Consider the following 23,578-nt stretch of genomic DNA (forward strand, 5'->3'; position numbering starts at 1 on the left):
ACAGGCAAGCAGGCAGGACTAGTACTTAAGAGCCTGCTAGTTCTAGGCGCTGGAGTCCCACCAGTGGCTTCCTCTCTGGGTTACCTTGGGCAAGTTACTGAACCTTTCTGAGCCTCAGATGCTTCAGTATAAAATCAGGATAACAGAAGCGGCTTCATTGGATTGCTAGAAGTACTAGAGAGAGTGCAGGGAAACTGCCTAGTCAAGTGCCTGGCATGTAGCAAGAATGCAACAGACTGTGATTAGTATCGTTTGACACACACTATTAGAAATCAGGATAAAGGAAAATAGAGAAATAAAATACTTTTCTGGGTCTGGTTCTTGCTCTTGAACATGAGAATCAAGGTAGGCACCTGAGTTCTTCAGGACTGAGCCCCTCAATTTCAAATGAGGAAAGAAGCCCAGTGGTAGGTTGTATGGGGAGAAAGGAGCTTAGACTTTGGAGCTAAAACATCTGGGCCCAGTCCTATGGCTGTGGCAAGTGGGCAAGTAACATCACCTTTCTGAGCCTTAGTTTTCTCCATACATGAAGCAGAGACAATAACAAAGGATTGACATACATGGGAGAAAACAACAACAACAACAACACTTTTTCGGCTATTTGTCTTAGGTGCATTGTCCGGGGCCCTGTAAATTAAACTAATGAAAGATTAACAAGAGAAAAACAAACAGAAGTTTATGAGGTGCATATACTTAATTTATTAAGTGCAGCTGTGCATACACGTGGACGTGCTCGGAGTTCAGTAACTCAAAGGGGTGATTAGAACTTGGGCTTGGCTGGGCATGGTGGCTCATGCCTATAATCCCAGAACTTTGGGAGGCCAAGGCGGGTGGATCACTTGAGGTCAGGAGTTCGAGACCAGCCTGACCAACATGGAGAAACCCCATCTCTACTAAAAATACAAAATTAGTCAGGCGTAGTGGTGCATACCTGTAATCCCAGCTACTCAGGAGGCTGAGGCAGGAGAATCAGTTGAACCTGGGAGGCGGAGGTTGTGGTGAGCCGAGATCGCAGTATTGCACTCCAGCCTGGGCAACAAGAGCGAAAACTCTGCCTCAAAAATAAATAAATAAATAAATAAATAAACTTTATAGCATTTGAAAAAAAAAAAGCATTTTTAGAGAAGGGACAAGACAAAGGAAAAGGATTTTGAATTTCCAGGGCAGCAAATTGTGGAAAATAAATATACGGGGAAAGTGATAGAAGCCAGTAAAGTTCGTTATATAGATGCCCCTGGTGCCTTGGGCTGATGAGGGTTTAAAGTTATCAGTGATTAATTTCTATCCTTTCTGCTGGAGGTTTGGGGGATAAGCTTTGCAAATTTCTGTCCTGCTTTTAGGCAAACACAGGGAGGGCAGAGAGCTTTTCTTATATCTGCTTCTTCTCAACTGCCTTCAGCTCAAAATAATCCTTATGCCAAAGTGGTATATTTTGGGATAGCGTATTCTGGTCCCCTATGACAACTGAAATGAGTGACTGAGGCATAAGTCTCAATCATTGAGGTTTATGAAGGCAGCTTCAGGGCACGTCTGGGAAAAACATAAGCCACAGACACATCTGAGGCTGCTTTTCCGAAGAGGTTTTCCGGAAATTTAGTCTTTATACATTTTCTTAAAGAGGAGGAAGGCATGTAGGAAGAGGGGCAGGTAGGCGGTAAGGCAAATGGTTATACTCCCATGAAACTTTCCTTAGTGCCCTGTAAATCTCCATTTTACATAAGATAAGGTGAATGATGAAGAGAAAAAAGGAGAAAAGGAAGAGTGAGTTATGGATGTCTCTGGGTGGATGGAGAGTGAGTCTTGACTTTGTCCTGGACCTGGGAAGATAAACTTATCGTCAACATTATTAGCTTATCATAATGTAGAATCAGAGTTAGACTTAGGCTGGTGCTGTGGCTCATGCCTGTAATCCCAACACTTTGGGAGACAGAAGACAGGAGGATCACTTGAGGCCGGGAGTTCGAGATCAGCCTAGGCAACATATCAAGACCCCTGTCTCTACAATAAAAAATAAAAGAATTATCTGGGCCTGGTAGTACGTGTCTATAGTTCTGGCTATTCAGGATGCTGATGTGGGAGGATCACTTGACCCCAGGAGTATGAGTCTGCAGTCAGCTGTGATCGTGCCATTGCACTCCAGCCTGGGTGACAGAGCAAGACCATGTCTCAAATAAAAATAAAGACCTTGATTTAGCTCGTGGACCTAAAGTTGCATTTGGCATGTCCTTGTTTAGGGGAGGCCAGCCAAGGTCACTTATGAATGATCTTTGGGGGCAATCCTTTGCAGATGCCTGAGGCCTTCCACCTTTCCATGGGGACCTGGCTGATGCATGATGTTAGTAACAGCTATTCATTTGGAAGAGGGTGTTGCAATGACTCAGCTTCTGTGCTTAACTGACCCTTTTGCATAAGAAGTTTGCTGGGGGGGGGGTCCCGAGATTTTTAATTTTTCTTTCCACCTACAACTGTTAGGATTAATTGGTTTAATATATGAACAAAGCTTAAAATAGTACCTAGCACTTAGGTAACATCATATGAATAGCTGCTATTATCATTATTATTATTACTATGATCATCATCATTATTATTGTTACTATCACATAGCAAGTCAGTGCTGGTGACCGCCCAGCTTCCTTTAGTGACAATATGCCCACGCTGCTCCTTTCCTTCAGCAGTAAAGCTGCCTGTGCCTAGCCTACAAATGGGGAACGTGTCCCCATACTTGCCACTGAGCCTGCTGTTGATGGAATTTTCTGAGCCAGTGACCAGATTCAGCTCTCCAAGGTGAAGGGCACTGCAGTGGCTGCCACAGAGTCCTGCCCAGAAGGCATCAAGTATCAAAGAGAACTCTATTGATCTTGGCACCAGGAGAGGAGACACAAGGGCCGGGCAGTAGACCAGGATATCATAGTGGTTGAAGGGCTGCATCTTGAGATAGGCTAGATGAATCCAGAGGCAACATACCTGGTGCATGATGTTCTGCAAGTTGCTGAAGCCCCCTGAGCTTCGGTTTCCTCATCTGTAAAATGGGGTTAAAAATAGTTTTTGCTTTACGGGGTTGTGTGGGGAATAATGATATGGTGCTTGTAATTAGCTCAGTGCTTGAGTAAACAGCCACATGATGGTTGTTCTTAATATTTAGCTATTTAGGAGAAAAATGCTCCCCATCTGGAGAGAGGGTGAAGTGAGTGGCTAGAAAGTAGTGCACACTGGCCGGGCGCGGTGGCTCATGCCTGTAATCCCAGCGCTTTGGGAGGCTGAGGTGGGCGGATCACGAGGTCAGGAGTTTAAGACTAACCTGGCCAACATGGTGAAACCCCATCTCTCTAAAATACAAAAATTAGCTGGGGGTGTGGTGGCGGGCACCTGTAATCCCAGCTACTCAGGAGGCTGAGGCAGGAGAATTGCTTGAACCCAGGAGGCAGAGGTTGCAGTGAGTCAAGATCGTGCCACTGCACTCCAGCCCAGATAACAGAGCAAGACTCTGTCTCAAAAAAAAAAAAAAAAAAAAGAAAGAAAAGAAAAGAAAGAAAGAAAGAAAGTAGTACACACTGATATCCTGAGAATCTTGTCTTTTAATTGTGATTTTGTTTTTTTTTTTGAGACAGAGTCTTGCTCTGCCACCTAGGCTGGAGAGCAGTGGCACAATCTCGACTCACTGCAACCTCTGCCTCCTGGGTTCAAGCGATTCTCTTGCCTCAGCCTCCCGAGTAGCTGGGATTACAAGTGTGCACCATCACACCCGGCTAATTTTTGTATTTTTAGTAGAGATGGGGGTTTCATTGTGTTGGCCAGGCTGATGTTGAATTCCTGACCTCAGGTGATCCACCGGCCTCAGCCTCCCATAGTGCTGGGATTACAGGCATGAACCACCATGCCCGGCTAATTGTGATGGTTTTTGATTGTGATAATTGTACCTTGGAGATCTGTGTTGTGGCTTTGACCTTGCGTCTGCTTGGCTGAGTGACGTTGGACAAGTCCATTCCCTCGTCTGCGCCTAGTCTCCCCCTCGGCCAATCAGGGTTGCAGAAGCTGGAGCAGGAGTGCCGCAGGGCGCAGTGCTGTTATTCCACGGGAATCTTTCTCCCAGAAACTGTGTTTCTGCCAGCCCAGAGCCCATGACCTCCTGGAGACCCAGAGTCCCCCAAGACATTTGCCCCTTGTGAGTTCTGTGTGCAGGCCCTGGGTGAGGCACTGAGACTAGGGGGCTGAGTGAGAAGGCTCCCAGACCATTCCATGGGGGGAGTCTGACAGGAAATAGAGCGCTTCTTGCTAAACAGAAAATACCATGAGATAACAGAAGAAGTGTGTAGTTAAGGCTGAGAGGTGTTGGGGGTTACAATAGAACTCTGAGGAGGTGACATTGGGGATGGGTCCTGAATGACAAGGAGGGAGCAAGGAAAGAACATTCCAGGCAGGGGAACGGCTGGTACAAAGGCCTGTGAGCAGGAAAACCAAGCTCTGTAACATATTTTAAAGAAGTTTATTCTGGGCTGGGTCTGGTTGCTCACGCCTGTAATCTCAGCACTTTGGGAGGCTGAGGTGGGTGGATCACCTGAAGTCAGGAGTTCGACATCAGCCTGACCAACATGGTGAAAGCTGGTCAACATGGTGAAACCCCGTCTCTGCTAAAAATACAAAAAATTAGCTGGGCATGGTGGCAGGCACCTGTAGTCCCAGCTACTTGGGAGGCAGAGGTTGCAGTGAGCTGAGGTTGCACCATTGCTCTCCGGCCTGAGCAATAAGAGCGAAACTCCATCTCAAAAAAAAAAAAAAAAAGTTTATTCTGAGCACACATGGGTGATCATGGCCTAGAGAATAGTCGAGGGGCCCTGAGAACGTGTGCCTAAGGCCATCAGGTTACAGTTTGGTTTCATACATTTCATGGAAACAGGAACTATAAGTAAAATCATAAATCAACACATTGGCTCAGCACAAAAAAGCAGGGCATCTTGAAGCTGGGGTGGGTGGTGTTGGGGTGCTTACAAGTCGTAGGTAGGTTTTAGGGATTCTTTAGTTGGCAATTGGTTGAAAGAGTCCAGCTTTGTCTAAAGGCTTAAAGGAATGCCTCAGTAAAGATACCAGAGTCAGGTTGGAAAGTAAGCCACCTTACATGGGATGAATTTAAAAAAAAAATTAAAAGGATTTTATGGTTTGTAGGGCATGACTTAATGTTTGCCTTGCATGGCCTCAGGTCTTGTTTATAATTTGGTAGCTTATTGTCACAAAGACGAACATTTTGTTACTCTAATGATCTTTTTTTTTTTTTTACTTTTTATTTTTGAGATGGAGTCTTGCTCTGTCACCCAGGCTGGAGTGCAGTGGCACGATCTCAGCTTACTGCAACCTTCGTCTCCCAGGTTCAACCAACTCTCCTGCCTCAGCCTCCTGAGTAGCTGAGATTACAGGCACCCACCACCACACCCAGCTAATTTTTGTATTTTTAGTAAGGACAGGATTTCACCATATTGGCCAGGCTGGTCTTGAACTCCTCACCTCATGTGATCCACCTGCCTTACCCTCCCTAAGTGCTGGGATTACAGATGTGAGCCACCATGCCTGGCATTTTTTTTTTTTAAGATGGAGCCTCGCTCTGTCACCCAGGCTGGAGTATAGAGGTGCAGTCTCAGGTCACTGCAACAACTACCTCTCGGGTTCATGCAGTTCTCCTGCCTCAGCCTCCTGAGTAGCTGGGACTACAGGCACCCGCCATCACACCCTGCTAATTTTAGTATTTTTAGTAGAGATGGGATTTCGCCATGTTGGCCAGGCTGGTCTCGAACTCCTGACCTCAGGTGATCCATCTGCCTCGAGCCTCCCAAAGTGTTGGAATTACAGGTGTGAGCCACCATGCCTGACCAGTGATCTCTTTTTCAACATTAATGTTGGTCAATTGTGCCTAAACTCCAAAAGGGACGCGTAGAATGGGGCATGTCTGGCCTACCTTCCCATCACAGCCAGGAATTCAGTTTTTCAGGTTTTTCTGGGGTCCTCTTGGCCAAGAAAGGATCCAACCAGTTGGTTGGGGGCTTAGGATTTTATTTTTGGTTTACAGACCTGAGAAGGGCATGGGGGACAGGGGCGCTGGGGGAATGGGGTTGGCTTATTTGAGAAGACGAAGGACAGCTCGGATGTGGAAAATGAGAAGGGGAAGAGGGCCCTCAGGCTATGAAGGAAGCTTGAATTACCCAAAGGACAGGGGGACACAGAAGGATTAGAAGGGGGCAGCTGCCTGTGAAGAGTAAACAGGGAGAACCTGTGCGGAGGCGGGAAGCCAGAGGAGAGCTGCCTTCGTCCAGTGGAGAGATGTCGGTGGCTTGGCTCCCAGTGATAACCATGGAGTTGAAAGGAGATGGATTCTGGGGCTGTTTTAAAGTGAAGGGTTGGTGGTGGTAGGGGTCTGGGAGGTGAGAGGAAGGGAGGAATCCTAGAAGACTCCCACATTTCTAGTTTGAACACTTAGTGGGGTCATTTCCTGAGATGAGGAGGGTGGGAGAGGAGCAGTTTGCAATGGGGGTGGCAGGAACCCAGGAGTTCTGTCTTGGACGTGATGAGTTTCAGACACCTATTCACTTTGCTTTCTCTGCTTTCCAGAGGGAACGCGCCAAATTACTCAGTAGGGCAGCACTCAGCCGCCAGAAGTACTGCCCAGCTGGCCATCTGCCCTGCCTTAGGCAGGGGGCCGTGGGCAACTGAAGGTGGTAAGATTGAGTGCTGCCGCGTCCACAGCTGGCGCTCAGCAGGGTGTGTTCTCTGTGCCGGGGTCTCTCTGTCTCTATCTCTGTTTCTCTACATCTCTGTCTCTGTTTGTCTCTATCTCTCTGTGTCTGTCTGTGTATATCTGTCTGTCTCTGTACCTCTATATAGCTTTGTCTCCATCTCTATCTCTCTGTGTCTATTTGTCTCTGTGTATCTCTGTCTCTCTGTCTCCGTCACTATCTGTCTCTCTGTATCTGCTTCTCTCTCTCTGGGGGTCTGTTTCTGTCTATCTCTCTCCACCTCTCTCTCTGTCTCTCTCTGTCTCTATCTCCATCTCTGTGTATCTGTTTCTCTGTGGGTCTCTCTGTGTTGATCTCTCTCTCTGTCTCTGTTTCTCTGTCTCTCTGTGTGTCTATTTTTATCTCTCTCTCTCTCTCTCTCTGTCTCTATATATTTTTCTGTATCTCTCTGGGTCTCTTTGTGTCTCTCTGCCTTATCTCTCTATGTCTCTGTCGCAGTCTCTCTATATCTATCTCTCTGTGTCTGTCTCAGCCTCTCTCTCTCTTCTCCGTCTCTATGTATCTGGCCCTCCCTCCCCTGTCAATAGCTTCCTCCAGGTATTTCAGGTGGCTGGTGTTTCCCCTTATTTCAGTGCCTTCCTTGGCACTTCACGCACATTACAGGCCTAAGCGAGGCATCCAGAAGGTCACCTTTGTCTCTAGGAAGGAGGACACTTATTTGGTATCATGTGTTTTCTTCTCCGGCAGAAAGGAGCGGCTTGTGGAGTCAGGTCTAGTTCCCAGATCTTGGCAGCGCAGGCATCTCTCATTGACAGGGTGCCTGGCCCTGCCTGCTGCTGCCTTCAACTCAGTGAGTCCAAAGCCTGACCTGGTACCTCTCCCCCAGACCCACAGTGATGTGGGGCACTTCAGGAACACAAATCAGCTTACTTAGGCCTCATTGGTGGGCGAATAGTAGTCAGGGAAGCCTCCCTAGAGGAGGTGATGAGCTGAGTGAGGATGAGTCAAAAATAGCCAACGGAAGAAAGTAGGAAAACGTAGGGAAGGGCGTGCCAAAAGAGGGAACAGAGACGTGAACCTGCTATGTGAGGGTCAGGGCATGGGGAATGGAGCTCTAAGTGCCTCTGTGTAACTGCTAAGTTTGAAGCCCAAGAAGTCAGATTCCAGGCTCCTGGGGACCCAAGGCTCGATGATGTAATGGAAAATCCACGGGCCTTGGACTCAGTCAGAGCTAGGCTGGAATCCTAATACCATGGAGGCAAAGTACTGCTTAGTGGTGAGGACTGTGACCACCAGAGCCAGGGTGCCTGGGTTTGAATTGCCCCTCTGCCACTTACTAGTCGTGTCACTTTGGGCTTCAATGTTTCCATCTGTAAAGGAGAGTAATACCAGCACACCTACCTCCTAAGGCTGGAGGGAGGATGGTATGAGTTCAGGGGTCGGAGCAGTGCCTGACACAGCTGTAATTATTGTATACAAGTTGAGTGACCATAAGTAAGTTATTTATCATCTTTAGGGTGGGGCATGGTGGCTCACACCTATAATGCCAGAGCTTTGGGAGGTTGAGGTGGGAGGATCGCTTGAGGCCAGGAGTTCCAGACCAGCCTGGGCAACATAGCAAGACCTTGTCTCTACAAAAATAAAAATAAACATAAAAAATCTTGGTGGTGGTGGCCTGTACTTGTAGTCCTGGCTACTTGGTAGGCTAAGGCAGGAGGATTGCTTAAGCCAAGGAGTTTGAGGTTAGAGTGAGCTGTGACTGTGCCACGGCACTCCAGCCGGGGCAACAAAGTGAGACCCTGTCTCTTAACAAAAATGTCATCTTTGGACCTCAGTGTCCTCATCAGTAAAATGAGGTGATAGCACTTTCTGACTTCCTGACCAGGGTTGTTGTGAGATTTGGGGATCATCTAGGAACTGTCTGAGCAGTGCCTGATTCTTAAAAGGGGCTCAGTTGATGGTAGCAACCCCACCGCCACCAGCACCACCATTACCATCATGGTTCTTATTATACTTCCTAGTGGGCTCTGCCAGCCCCTCCTTGCTGCTTACTCCCTTCCTCAGCCCAGGAAGCATCATGGATCATCCAGCCTGGAGACTGGAAATTACAGGCTATAAATCTGGGCCATGGTTGCCCTGGAAAGATGATCTGCCTTTTGCTGGGCAGCAGCAATTCAAATGCTTTGCTGGCTGTGCAGGCAGCTGCTTCCTCAGCCTTCCCCTAAGCCACATGAAAGGCCAGCAGCACGGCCTTCTCTGAAGCTGGTGCGCATTAGCATTCCCCACAGATGGCTTCAGGGCTAGGCGCTGAGAAGGAAGGAGCTATGTTAAATCCGGGGAAATGCTGAGGTCGTCCAACTCTCTGCTCCCTCCACTTATGTGGAATTGGATTTCCACTCGTGCTCCTCACTGATGATGAGACTGGAGCCAGCATGCTGGAGGGGAAAGGGCAGACTGTGGGAACCACAGGCTGGGATTCCTCTCTGCTCTGTCCTTGTCTGTTTCTGATCTGGAAGGCAACATTCTGTAATTAAAACTGGACCCAGGACCCAGACTACCTGGATTTGAATCCCAGCTCCACCACTGAACCAGACACAGCCTTGGGGAAGATGCTTCATCTCCCTGTGCCTCAGCCTTCACGTCTGTTAGATGCAAAGAGTGTTGATAAGCCTTTGTACTCATACATCTCATAAGGTTGTTATGAGGATGAAATGAACCAATGTTCAATAAAACTCACCTCTCTTTGCTCAGCTCTTTGTCTCTTCATTATGAAATGGTGTTGTTGAACTGGATCCTCTGAAGATTCTAGTTGAGAATTTTAGGCACAACAATTTGTGAAGTGAGCTCTGCTTTTGCCACTGACCTACTGTTTGATCTTGGATGAGGAACTTAACCCAACTGAAGTTTTATTTCTTTTTTTCTTTTTCTTTCTTTCTTTTTTTTTTTTTTGAGACAGAGTCTCACTCTGTCACCCAGGCTGGAGTGCAGTGGCGCAATCTCGGCTCACTGCAACCTCCACCTCCTGGGTTCAAGCGATTCTCATGCCTCAGCCTCTGGAGTAGCTGGGATTACAGGCGTCTGCCACCACGCCCGTCCAATTTTTGTATTTTTAGCAGAGACGGGGTTTCACCATGTTGGCCAGGCTGGTCTCGAACTCCTGACCTCAGGTGATCTGCCTGCCTTGGCCTCCCAAAGTGCTGTGATTACAGGTGTAAGCCACCGCGCCCTGCCTGAAGTTTTCAATTTATTTGTTTAAAGGAAATGATACCTACATGACAGATTCTGGTTAATATCTGAATTAGAATATATACGTCATATATATATATGAGTATGTAGATAGATATATATCAGAGTGTTTGGCACTTTATAGGTCCTCAGTAAATGACAGCAATGTATTTGACATTGGAAACACTATAGAGGGAAGTTCTATATTGAGTAAGAAATCACATCAACTCTCAAGTCTGTTTCAGATTCAAATTTAGTTCCTGAAAAAGCAGCTCTGATTTAATGGAGAAATGGAAGATATAGAACCAAGAAGGAGGAAAATAAGGAAGAGAGGCAGGAGGGAAGAAGGAAAGAAAATAAAGAAGGGAAGAAGGAAAGAAAGATGGAGTTCCCAGGAACGAGCCTCCTGTGAAGTGCCCTTTTCTAATGGGATAAAAGCAGAAAAGATGAAGTTTGTGCAGTATACAGTCGTCAGGTTTTCTCAACAAAATCAGGATACCAATGCTTTCTGGGTTTTCTTTGTCAGGGATTGAGGGAGCATTTTCAGCCCTGATTCTGGAAATGGCTAGGGTGTGGGTTCCCAACCGGGTCGATGAGCTTGGCAGCCATAGCTCTGGGAACTCTGGATGCTCTCCTAGGAGTTGGGGGTTTGGTCCTCCCAGGGGCAACAGGATCCCAGTCAAGGAGTGAGATTCAAGGCAGAGCCTAGACCCTGGGACTCACTGGATTACTGGGAACTGGCTTCACTGAGAGCCCAACTGGTCAAAGAAAAAGGAGGAACCCAGGCTAAGGTCAGCCGTTGGTTCACTCAGGTATTTTATTTTTTGGGTAGTATTTTGACCTGAAGATAATGCAACAGCCCAGGGTACCATTGGACACCAAGCTCTGAGTCTGACTGGCAGAAAAGGTGATCTGGAGCACTCCAGGAGCTTTAGCCCTGGTGGTTGATTTTGGAAAAGTGATTTGATCATCAGCCCTTTCAGACAGGGCCACAGAGAGTATCAATCAGAATTTTCCCAGAAAATGGAGAAAACCTCCATTTATTCTGTTATTAACTAAGGGCCTACAAGGGGTTATGGGTTCAAAGCTGAAATACAGATACACCGTCAGCAAGCCTGAGACCTGAACCAATGTTCACTATCAGGAGTTACTATAATAAACAACACAGACCCCCGATGGCATGAATGAAAGGCATTTGTTTTGCTCATGTGCCTTCAGGTTGGCTGGGAGTTGACTCTTCTTGGCTGGGCTCTGTATGCAGCCTTCTAGCTAGTTCTAAGGTGCATCTTGAGTCCAGGTCTCCTCTCACTCGCTCCTTGGATCTGTGGGACAGCCAGGACATGCTCTTCTCATGGCAGTGACAGAGGTGCAAGAGGGCAAGTAGACACATGAGATGTCTCTTTAGTCCATGGTTCAAAACTGGTCACTATCAAGGCTCCCGTGATTAATCAAAACTGGTCACATGACTACCCAAAGTCAGTGGGCAGGAGAGTCACTTAGCTTCTACTGAGAGAACTGAAAACTCACTTGGCAAACTGTGTAGATCTTGGGGGGGGCGATGAAGAATTGTGGCTAATAATTCAAACTGTAAATTGCCCTCCCCAACATAAGCATATTTATTTATTTATAAATCATGAATACTGAGAAAGTAGTCATGCAGATACCAGGATGAAATCTTTTTTTTTTTTTTTTTTCCAGACGGAGTCTTCCTCTGTCACCCAGGCTGTCACCCAGTGGCGTGATCTCAGCTCACTGCAGCCTCCACCTCCTGGGTTCAAGTGATTCTCCTGCCTCAGCCTCCCGAGTAGCTAGGATTACAGGCGCCTGCCACCACGCCCAGCTAATTTTTGTATTTTTAGTAGAGACCGGGTTTCTTTTTTCTTTCTTTCTTTTTTTTTTTTTTGGAGACGGAGTCTTGCACTGTCACCCAGGCTGGAGTGCAGTGGCGTAAGCTCGGCTCACTGCAACCTCCACCTCTCGGGTTCAAGCAAGTCTTCTGCCTCAGCCTCCCGAGTAGCTGGGACTACAGGCGTGCGCCACCATGCCCAGCTAATTTTTGTACTTTTAGTAGAGACGGGGTTTTACCATATTGGCCAGGCTGGTCTTGAGCTCCTGACTTCATGATAAACCGGTCTTGGCCTCCCAGAGTGCTGGGATTACAGGCGTGAGCCACTGTGCCTGGCAGTAGAGACCAGGTTTCACCATGCTGGCCAGGCTGGTCTCGAACTCCTGACCTAGTGATATGCCTGCCTCGGCCTTCCAAAGTGTTGGGATTACAGGCATAACCACGCCCGGTGAAATAATTTTTGTCAGACTCAGACAAAATGAGGCCAGGAAGGAGAGGAGACTCACATGTCTGAGATGAGAACTGTTTTCAAGGACTTTCTAAAATCACTTTCATGTCCTTCATGCATCTCTTGCTTTGATAAATCACTAGACATTCTTTAGGACTGCAGTAATTCAGATAAGATGTTCTCAGAAGAACGCTTGCCCAGTAACGGCATCTCCCCACAATGAACTAACAACAGCCTCTGGAACCAATGAACTGTCTTTCTAAGCAGCTTATGTAAATCTCTCATTGCTATAAAAGCTCCCCTTTATCCTTCTCTCATCGAGTGCACTGGTGGCTTGTCATTTCATGCATTCCGGATTGTAATCTTTGTTGTATTCCAGGGCAAACCCAACATAGCTAGAGAGACTTTTCTCTAGTGTCTTTTTATTTTTAAGATTGACAATACTTTACTAATATATTGTGTCCAGAAAATGTACGTGCCAAAAAGAAATTTAAGGGTGAGATCAAAGATTGGAATGAAAGTGCTAAGCATTTTCGCCTGTACTCCAATGTATCATCTTGGAAATCCCTAGGGGACAAGTGTCCCATTTTGGAGATCAAGACCAGCTGCAGTGAATCCTTTGGGTCATTTAGAGAGCTTGATCACATGCAGATTCCAGGCTACTACTTTTCCAGCTTGTGGAATCAGAGCCTCTGGAGATGAAGCCTGGGAATCTGTATTGGTTAGAAAGCTCCCCAGATGATATGGGTGCATATTAGAGTTTGATACTTATAAATCAAAAAAGCTATCACTCTGTGATGGAAAGAAGCTCAAGAGTGGCCTCTAAGAACACTGGAATTCCACTCCACCATACCCAGCCTGGAGGGTGCTGGTGGGTGGTCAGGAAAGCCATTCTGAATGATTGATACAGGAGTTGAGTTCTGAGAAATAACAAGACCTAGTCATGCCACAAAAGAGGAGGAGGCTGTGCCTGGCAGACGTTGCTGCCTGTGGGAAGAGCTGTCATTGAGAGCGCGCCTTCCTTGCTCAGGGAACGTATGGTATGTGTCCACACTCAGGAGAGGATCTAGCCGAGAGGGGCCAGCATTCTAGATGATCACCAAGGCGGACACCTCTCCAGCTTCACTTTGGAACCAAAAGGTCCAGAAATAATATTGTGAAATAGACTAGAATACATATATGATTTGATTTTAGAGTAGGTGAGTATTGCTAAAAATCATTGAAATTTATTTTGAAGGGTTCATCTTGAGCAGCAATCACAGAGGGGCCCAGGTGACACTTGAGCTCCAGACCTCAGCTTATCAAGGGCTTCCGTTTGGGTTTTGTTTGTGTGTGTGTGTGTGTTTGTTTGAGACAGCATTTCACTGTGACCCAAAGTGTCTAGAATCATGCAGATTGTGCAGAGACACAATCATGACTCACTGCAGCCTCGACCTCCCAGGCTCAAGTGATCCTCCCACCTCAGCCTCCTGAGTTGCTGAGACCACAGGCATGTGTCACCACCCCTGGCAAATTTTTTGATTTTTTTTGTAAAGACAGTGTATTAGTCCATTCTCATGCTGCTAATGAAGATATACTTGAAACTGTGTAATTTATAAAGGAAAGGGGTTTAATGAACTTCCAGTTCCACATGGCTGGGGAGGCCTCACTATAGTGGAAGGTGAAAGAAAAGCAAAGGCACATCTTACATAGCGGCAGGCAAGAAAGTGTGTGCAAGGGAACTCCCCTTTTATAAAACCATCATATCTCATGAGACTTATTCACTATCACAAGAACAGCATGGGAAAGACCTGCCCCCATGATTCAGTTACCTCCCACTGGCTCCCTCCCATGACACATGGGGATTTTTACAATTCAAGGTAAGATTTGGGTGGGGACACAGAGCCAAACCATATCAGGCAGGGTCTCCCTGTGTTTCCCAAGCTGGTCTCGAACTCCTGGACTCAAGCAATCCTCCTGCCTTGGCCTCTCAAAGTGCTGGGATTACAGGCATGAGCCACCATGCCTGGCCACTTAGACTTTTGACATGACCTTCAGATGAGGGTCCTGATAAGCTAGAGGCAATCCAGCATGATTGTTAGATAATTCAAAGCTTGGGCCCCAGGCCTGGCTAGTGCTGCCTGTAGGGCTCTATAAATTCTGTTTGTAAATAAATCCTGTGATTACTTTTTGGAAAATTCAGTTATTATTACCTTATAATCTTAGGAGGTTAAATGCTTTAATTTGCTAAATGTAAGTGTTCATTTACATGAACATTTTTTTTTGGACCTCGTTTTGGCATTTCTCTATTTGAATATATTTCAGTTGTGTGAGTGGTTGCAAATAAATGGAAGAATCTCATCTCCTCTCTTGACTTCGAGGAGACCCTCTCCCACAAAATTTCCTGACACCCTGGGGTGTTCTCCAACCAGAGGAGGGAGTTGTTTGTGCAGGAGGCTCACTCACCTACAAATCCTGTTTCCAAAGCCCAAATTCTTCTTGTCTGGGGACCCACGGTGTCGCACTCATGAGAACAATGATGCCACCCACAGGAGATCAAGGCCTGTGTGGGTGGATTTGAACTCATCAAAGACAGTGCAATGTTTTCATGTTGATATGCCTGGAAAAGAGCTTTGGGGACAAAAGGGCCAGCAGGTCTGTGTGTGAGAAAGGAGCAGGATGGAGCTGCTTCCTCAGCAGGTGCATGTCGGACCTGCTTTTCAGAAAGTTAAGCATCTCTTAGCTTTGCAGCTGGAGTGACACAGTCTACGGGGTTCTCAGCCTCTCCCTAGACTTCACTGCCTATGCTCATTAATACATTGATGAAGCCCAGGTTATGTTGTCTCCATGAATTTTTAAATTTTCTGCTTGTGCAGAGGGGATTTTAGCATTTCAGGATTAATTACCCAAATACTGATTCCTAATAGGGAAGTAAAAAAATTGTTTTAGCCCTAATCGAGTGGAGAATTTATGAGCCGTGTTGTGTTTACATGGGGGACAGGGGGAATCAGATAGTCCTTTGCATTATTCCAATTTTCGTTCAACTTACGTTTATGTGTCAGGCACTGTGACAGCTGCTTTCTTTTGTATAACCACAGATTTAATCTTCCCAAACAACAAGTGAAGATAGTTTAACTTCATCCTTATTGTTTTAAACAGGTTTACTTAATAAATATATATTGAACCTCTACTATGTGCTAGGTACTGTTCTAGATGCTTAGAATACATCAGTGGACAAATCAGACAATGGTCTCTCTCCCTGGGGAGCTTACATTCTATGAAAGGGAACAGAAAATGAACAATAAGCAAAAAATAGGTTACAATATATAGTTTATAGAAGATGGTGCATGCTATGGAAAAAAAGAACAAGTAGGATCCAAAGTACCAGACAGTGGCAGTCAGAGGGGAGGCCTCACTGAGAATGTGACATTTCAGCAGGACCTGAGGGAGAGGTGGGTGGGCCATGCATGTGTCTGTAGAAAGAGAGTTCCAGATGAAGGAACAACCAGTGCAAAGGCAACTTTTGTGCAGGAAGTTCAGTCACTGGAATTCATCTTCTTTCTTTGTTATCTAAGAAATGTGCCAGGCCTTGAATATTTCCTATCTAATGTATCATTGTAGGAGAGCCAGGTGTTAGGCTGTGAAACACTATGTCATCAAGATTAAAAAGCAATTGTATGTGGCGGGGGGGCGGTGATGGAACTCTTCCATATCTTGGTAGTGGTGGTTCCATGAATGTGCTAAAATTCATAGAACTATACACCCCAAAAGTCCATTTTATTCTATGTTAACTTAAAAAATAAACATTTGGAAAAGCATTTTAGTGCATTTTATTTTGGTCTGCTCAAAGACCTGTGAATTAGGAAGGGCAGGGTATTGGTATCCCCACTTTGCAGATGAAGAACCTGTGGCGTTAATGTCACTGAGCTGCAAGAGGCAGAGGTGAGGCTCAAAGTCAGATCCATGCCAAAGCTCATTCTCATATAAATACTGCACCTGCCATGTTGCCTTCCAAACTAACCACACGGTCAGACTTTCTGGCAATGGGAAACACATTGTCTAAAAAGAAATCGGAATAATAATAGCAGCTGACACAGATTGTTTACCATGTGCCAAGCACTGTTCTAGATACTTTGCGTATATTAAGTTGCAGGAACTCTATGAGGCATGTACTATTATACCCATTTTGCAGATAAGAAAACTGAGGCACAGAGAGGCTAAGTAACTTTCCCAAGGCTTTGTAGGTGGTAGGTAGCAGAGTTGGGATTGGAACCCAAGCAATCTGGTCCCAGGATCCATGAGCTTAACCTTCAAGCTTACTGCCTCTGTCTACCTGTGTCCAGCACCACAGTGCTGAGGCCGTTGTCGTCCTTAGCCTGGGTTTGGGAGGGGGCTTGCACTTGAAGAGTCCCTTTTATATAGGATTTGTTTTCAAAGTGGTATAGGTTGGGATTTTTAGGCCTTTTATATGACGCAATCTTGCAGAAGAAATTTCTCCCATTTTGCCTGTCATGGTGCCCGAAGTACCATCATTAGAGTCACCTCACTGAATCTTAAAGACTGAGCAAAAAGACTGCTTTCAGGTCTTATACCTTATACCATTGGAAGAATCATTTTATTTATTTTTTTTATTTTTTTTTTTTGAGACGGAGTCTCGCTCTGTCGCCCAGGCTGGAGTGCAGTGGCCGGATCTCAGCTCACTGCAAGCTCCGCCTCCCGGGTTTACGCCATTCTCCTGCCTCAGCCTCCCGAGTAGCTGGGACTACAGGCGCCTGCCACCTCGCCCGGCTAGTTTTTTGTATTTTTAGTAGAGACGGGGTTTCACCATGTTAGCCAGGATGGTCTCGATCTCCTGACCTCGTGATCCGCCCGTCTCGGCCTCCCAAAGTGCTGGGATTACAGGCTTGAGCCACCGCGCCCGGCCCGGAAGAATCATTTTAATAGTGTGATTGTATTGAGGTGCTGGTACTCTGGGCTGGGCATCTGGCCTGTCCTCCTTTTCAGATATCCTCTCTTGTTCTTAAATACCCCATCTCCTATGTCCTGAGGCTTCTCTGCATTAGAGGCTCCAATGACAAGGTCCTGCCAAGAGAAGTGATCTTAGGGGTGAGGTATTGAGAAGAGGAAGAAGTGAGGAAGATGGGTTTTGAAAGAGGTACATGATGCAGAAATAAACCTCACCACTTTCTCCATTTTCCTAAGATTGGATCTATGTGAACAAACATGTTTTCATGGTTAACTATTCAACTGAATACTTCTCCTCTGGAAGAATTAAACCTGAAGGTGTTTGGTTAAGTGCTTTGGGGCTTCTATGTGACTGTGGGGCCTCTGTGTTCACAGAGTCTCTAAGCATTAATGACTCTCAGTGATGGCTGAAGTCAGGAATAACAATTCTGCATCCTGATGATATTGTAAAGATACCATTACTAAAAACAATGTTTCATTACTATTATTTGTATAATCATTCATTATTTCAAAAGCACTTCTGTGCATTCTTTCATCTGATCTTCCCAATAGCTTCATGTGGATTGGTAAGAATAAGCAATGGGGCTGGGCGTGGTGGCTCATGCCTACAATCCAAGCACTTGAACTCAGGAGTTGAAGACCAGCCTGGAAAACATGGTGAAACCCCTCCTCTACAAAAAATACAAACATTAGCTGGGGGTGGTGGCATGTGCCTGTAGTCCCAGCTACTTGGGAGGCTGTGGCGGTAGGATGCCTTGAGCCCAGGAGCCAGAGGTTGCAGTGAGCCAAGATCGCGCCACTGCACTCCAGCCTAGACCCAGTCTCAAAAACAAAAGGAAAACAAAAAACAAACAACAACAAGAAAATCAGTTGTAATAAATAAATAACAGTAGTTAGTATGGGTAGTGCCTAACATGTCAGGCCTTGCACTGTGTCACATCTGTCATCTCATTCAGTGTTCACATCAATTTGTAAAGTAGCCATTATTTGTTCCTGTTTTACAGATGAGGAAACTGAGGCACAGAGGTTGAATAAGCCACTCCAAACTCTCACAGATATTACATGAGTAAGTGGCAGAGCTGGGATTGGAACCAGAGTCTGTCTGCCTTTGAAACCTGTGCTCCCAGCTACAGGTTTCATGGCCTCTCTAGATATCCAGGCAGTGAAGGAAAAAGGGAATAAGATGCAGTATTCCAGGCAGAGGGGATAGTATATACAAAGATATGGACTATTGTTAGAGCATGACTCATTAGAAGAGTTTCATCTTGCATGGCCAAAGTAGCAAGGAAAACCTTGAAGAAGATGGCAATGAATAAAGTCTTTCTGGGTTAGGGAGTGTCCTTTATCCTAGGGATATGTGGAAAGTCATGATGGGGCTTCCTCTGGTTAGGGTTGTAGTTTGGAAAGCTCTATTCTTTCTGCTCTGTGGAAAGTTGACTGAATGATTGAGCTTAGAGGGAGGGAGCTGATTAGGAGGCTGTTGTAATAGGCAAGGGGAGAGAGCTTTAGCAGCATGTGAACCAAGTCTATGGTAGGAATGATGGAGAGGAGGGGATGATGCTGAAGATGTTTGTGGAGACAGAGATGACAGGACTTGGAGACTGAGTGGCTGAAACTCACCAGGGTTAAGGCAGGATTAATTAAGGAGGAGCAAAGTGTGAGACTTGGGTTCACAGGGTTCCAGAAATGGGGAACTCAGCTGCATAAACTCATCTGAGGGTGAGCAAGGAAACAAGTTTGGGGTGTCGATGAGGCACCCAGGCAGACATGTCCACTCTCCTGTCCAGGCTGATCAGTGGCTCATCTCTTCTCAAAGTAGCTGTTGCCACTGTGGGGCAGCTCTCATTCCTCCTGCTTTGATGCAAAACCTGTCCTTGTGATTTTCACCTTACTTCTGGCTCTGGCTTCACCACCAAGTATGGAAAGTCTTTCATACTTTCTTTAACCTTTCCTAATGAAGTTTTCCTTCATGTCACAGCCTCCAAGAAGTAAGCTTGCAAAGTTGCCTTATAGTCTTTTTTTCTGTCTGGTATGGTCACTCCTGCCCTCTAGTGGCTAGTGCTAGGGCAGCACGGGGCTGGGTACCCAGCAGGCCTACTGGGTTCTATCCCAGCCTGTCTTCCTGCCCATCTTTTCCTAGACCTTCACCAGAATCCCTCTCATCCGCACCTTGTCTTGCCATCAGATTAAGTTTGGCATTGAAGCGATATCCTGTGTCCTATCCTAATGATTCAAGAGGAAAAGACCTTGAAAATTACATAACCCAGCTCCCCACTTTCACACCTGTGGACCAAAATCACTACAACGGCCTTCTAACCTGTCTGGCTCCTTTCATAGACACATCCTCTAGGTCTATTTCTACACAGTGGCCAGGTAGACCAGATATCCCTCTTGTCTCTAACCCTCCAATGGCTTACTTTCACAATTGGCTTCAAATCAAAATTGTTTTCAACATGGCCCTTCATGATCTGACCCCTCTCTGCTTTTCTAAACATTCTCTTACAAGAATCTTGTTCTAACTTCCTGATGGAGCTGGCCATCCTTCTGTTCTTCAAATGTGCCTTGCTTTTTCCTACCTTAGTGCCTTTGCTTATACACCTCTCTGTCCCCATCCTTTATGTTTCAGCCTAAAGATCACTCCTGAAAGAAGTAAAATTGTCTCTGTTTGCTGATGACATGATCTTAAATATAGAAAATCCTAAAGAGTCTACAAAAAAACCTGTTAGAACCAATAAACGAATTCAGTGAAGTTGCAGGGGACGAAATCAACATGCAAAAATCAGTAGCATTTTTTTACACTAACAACAAACTAACTGCTAAGGAACTTAAGAAATCAATTTCATTCACAATAGCACCAAAAAATGAAATGCTTAGGAGTAAATTTTACCAAGGAGGTGAAAGATCTTCATACTGGAAACTACAAAACATTGGTGAAAGAAATTGTAAGTGACACAAATAAATGGAAAGGTATCCCGTGTTCATGGATTGGAAGAATTATATGTCCGTACTACCCAAAATGATTTGCAGATTCAATGCAATCCCTATCAAAATTCCAATGTTACTTTTCATGGAAATAAAAAAAATCCTAAAATTTGTATAGAACCACAAAAGAATCTGAATAGTCAAAGCAATCTTGAGAAAAAAGAAGAAAGCTGGAGGCACTTGAAATCTATTACAAAGCTATAGTAATCAAAACAACATGGTACTGACAAGGACACAATGACTGATAGAACAGCAAAGAGATCCCAGAAATAAACTCACACACTCAATTGAAATAAACTCAATTGAAATTTGACTAAGGTGACAAGAACACGCAATGGAGACAAGACAGTCTCCTCATAAGTGATGTTGGGAAAATTGAATATCCATAGGCAGAGTGAAGTTGGACCCTTATCTCATATCATACAAAAAAAATCAACTCAAAATGGATAAAGACTTAAATATAATACCTGAAACTATAAAACTACTAAAAGAAAACAAAGGGGGAAAGTTCCATGACATTGGTCTGGGCAGTTATTTCTTGGACATTGTCCAAGTGTTTCCAAAAGCACAGGCAACAAAAGCAAAAATAAACAAGTGGAATTGCATCAAACTAAAAAGTTTCTGCACAGCAAAGCAGCAATAAATAAAGATGCAACCCAGAGACTGGGAGAAAACATTTGCAAACCATACATCTGATAAGGGGCTAATATCCAAAATATATAAGGAATTCAAACAACTCTATAACAAGAAAACAAATAACCCAGTCAAAAAATGGGCAAGGAAACCAAATAGACATTTCTCAAAAGAAGACATACAAGTGGCTAACAGATACATAAAAAAATGCTCATTATTACTAATCATCAGGGAAAAGCAAATTAAAACCATAATGAGAACTCACCTCACACCTGGTAGAATGGCTATTATCAGAAAGATGTTAGATACAAGTGTTGGAGACAGCGTAAAGAAACGGGAAAACTTGTGCACTATGGGTGGGAATGTAAATTTTTTTGTCTTTAGGATAAAATAATAGAATAACATTATTTACTTCCTTTTATCAAAGAAGTTAATTGATACGCAATAGGAGACTTGGTTTCAGGCCCAAAGGTAGCAGCAGCAACATTAATAATGGAAATAATTGAATGGTTATGTGTGTAATGCCTGTCACCAGCAGGCTATTTCAAGCTCAGCAGTAATGACTCCATACATATTATTATTTCTATAACTACATTTAAATCATTACCAGGAACTGCTTGTTTTATAGTGAACCTTGAATATGTGCTGTTAATGTACCAAATTGGGGGAAAAAATAAGGGATTAATTTCAAAAGTTCAAAGAAACAAGTATGTAAGAAATTATTTTGCCTATTAAATGTTTAGTAAATGGCATTCTCTTGTCAGTAAAATGGAGAAATAAGCTAAAAATAATTGGCTAAGTCCTATTAAGTTATAGGATTAAATGTATTATATTTTCATTCAAAATTGGATGCTCATTAATTTATAATCGGTAGTATAGCTAAATTGCTATCTTTGTATAAAAATTGAGCATAAAGTTGCTGATAAATCAGTAAGAACAGAAGTTGAAACCTATTTAGTTCAGCAGGGCAGCTCAAGGATTTATTTACACAACATGTATATCTTCCCATTTTAAGTTAGAATTATTTTACAATATCTGGTATACATAAACAGCTGGCCCTGGTTGTCAGCTACATTAAAGTAGTAATGATCAATTAGTTTTGTTGGTATCTGAATAATAGCGTTGTTTCATAGCTTTGTATTTCCTAATGAAGTCTAAGGCTTCTAGCTTTCATTACCAATTCGCCCTGTGCAGTAAGTTCTTTGCTCTTCTCTGGATTCTTCATGTCTTTGTTTTCAAGGAAAATGTTCTTCAAACGCCTTTAAAAATCGCATGGTCCTTTTGGATAGTCTCGTCCAAGATACAGCAGATTTTTTTTTTTTTTTTTTTTTTTTGAGGCGGAGTCTCGCTCTGTCGCCCAGGCTGGAGGGCAGTGGCCGGATCTCAGCTCACTGCAAGCTCCGCCTCCCGAGTTTACGCCATTCTCGTGCCTCAGCCTCCCGAGTAGCTGGGACTACAGGCGCCCGCCACCTCGCCCGGCTAGTTTTTTGTATATTTTAGTAGAGACGGGGTTTCACCGTGTTAGCCAGGATGGTCTCGATCTCCTGACCTCGTGATCCGCCCGTCTCGGCCTCCCAAAGTGCTGGGATTACAGCTTGAGCTACCGCGCCTGGCCTTTTTTTTTTTTTTTTTTTTTTTTTTTTTTGAGAGAGCGTCTTGCTCTGCGCCCAGGCTGGAGTGCAGCGGCGCCATCTCGGCTCACTGCAACCTCCGCCTCCCGGGTTCACGCCACTCTCCTGCCTCAGCCTCCCGAGTAGCTGGGAGTACAGGCGCCCACCAGCAGGCCCGGCTAATTTTTTTTGTATTTTTAGTGGAGACAGGGTTTCATCAAGATACAGCAGATTTTTATAAAGATTTAATACTTCTCCTCTGAAAGAGTTGGCCATTTTCATTTATCATGTAAATTATCCACCTTTATGCATAACGTACTTTGCCTCCAGACCCCAGGATCCCGGAAACGGAACAAAACTCCCCGGCGGCGGCGCTCACGCACTTTCCGGCACGCCGGAGCCCGGAGCCGTAAAAGCCTCGACCGTTTCTATGACTCTGTCCGTGGACTGCGAAGCTGGCGTTTTTGAGACGGAGTTACGCTCTTCTTACCCAGGCTGGAGTGCAATGGTGCGGTCTCAGCTCACTGCAACCTCCGCCTCCTGGGTTCAAACGATTCTCCTGCCTCAGCCTCCCGAGTCGCTGGGACTACAGGCACGTGCCACCACGCCTGGCTAATTTTATATTTTTAGTAGAGACGGGGTTTCTCCATGTTGGTCAGGCTGCTCTGGAACTCTGGCCCTCAGGTGATCCGCCCACCTCGGCCTCCTAAAGTGCTGGGATTACAGGCGTGAGCCACCCCGTAAAAAAAGTGCTGGGATTACAGGCGTGAGCCACCCCGTCTGGCGGGAATGTAAATTAATATGGCCATTACGGAAAATGGTATGGAAGGTCCTCAGAAAACTAAAAATAGAACTACTATGTGATCCAGCCATCCCACTTCCAGGTATGTATTCAAATAAATTGAAATCAATATATCAGAGATATCTGCACTTACATATTCATTGCAGCATTATACCCAGTAGCAGAGATATGGAACCAGACTAGGTGCCCATCATCAGATGAATGGATAAAGTAAATGTGGTATATATACACGCCATGGAATACTATTCAGCCTTAAAAGGAGGGGGAAGCTAGGGCCCAGTGGCTTATGCCTGTAATCCCAGCACTTTGGGGTTCAAAGCAGGAGAATTGCTTGAGGCCAGGAGCTCGAGACCAGCCTAGGCAACATAG

At 45.1% G+C, this 23,578-nt stretch overlaps 1 protein-coding gene across 4 annotated transcripts in view; it reads left to right on the forward strand.

The window, feature by feature from the left end:
- SYN3 (synapsin III) overlaps positions 1–23,578 on the forward strand; it is a 543,931-nt gene that overhangs the window by 21,818 nt on the left and 498,535 nt on the right. For 2 of the 4 annotated variants that reach the window (XM_009217143.4, XM_017944547.3), the window contains exon 1: positions 23,114–23,291. The exons of the other annotated variants lie outside the window; for them this stretch is intronic. The gene's annotated coding sequence lies outside the window, so the exon portion shown is untranslated. Of the gene's footprint in view, positions 1–23,113; positions 23,292–23,578 lie in introns of those variants that run through there. 4 annotated transcript variants of the gene reach the window in all.

The sequence above is a fragment of the Papio anubis genome, chromosome 16 (genome assembly GCF_008728515.1).
Source record: "Papio anubis isolate 15944 chromosome 16, Panubis1.0, whole genome shotgun sequence".
Lineage (NCBI taxonomy): Eukaryota > Metazoa > Chordata > Mammalia > Primates > Cercopithecidae > Papio > Papio anubis.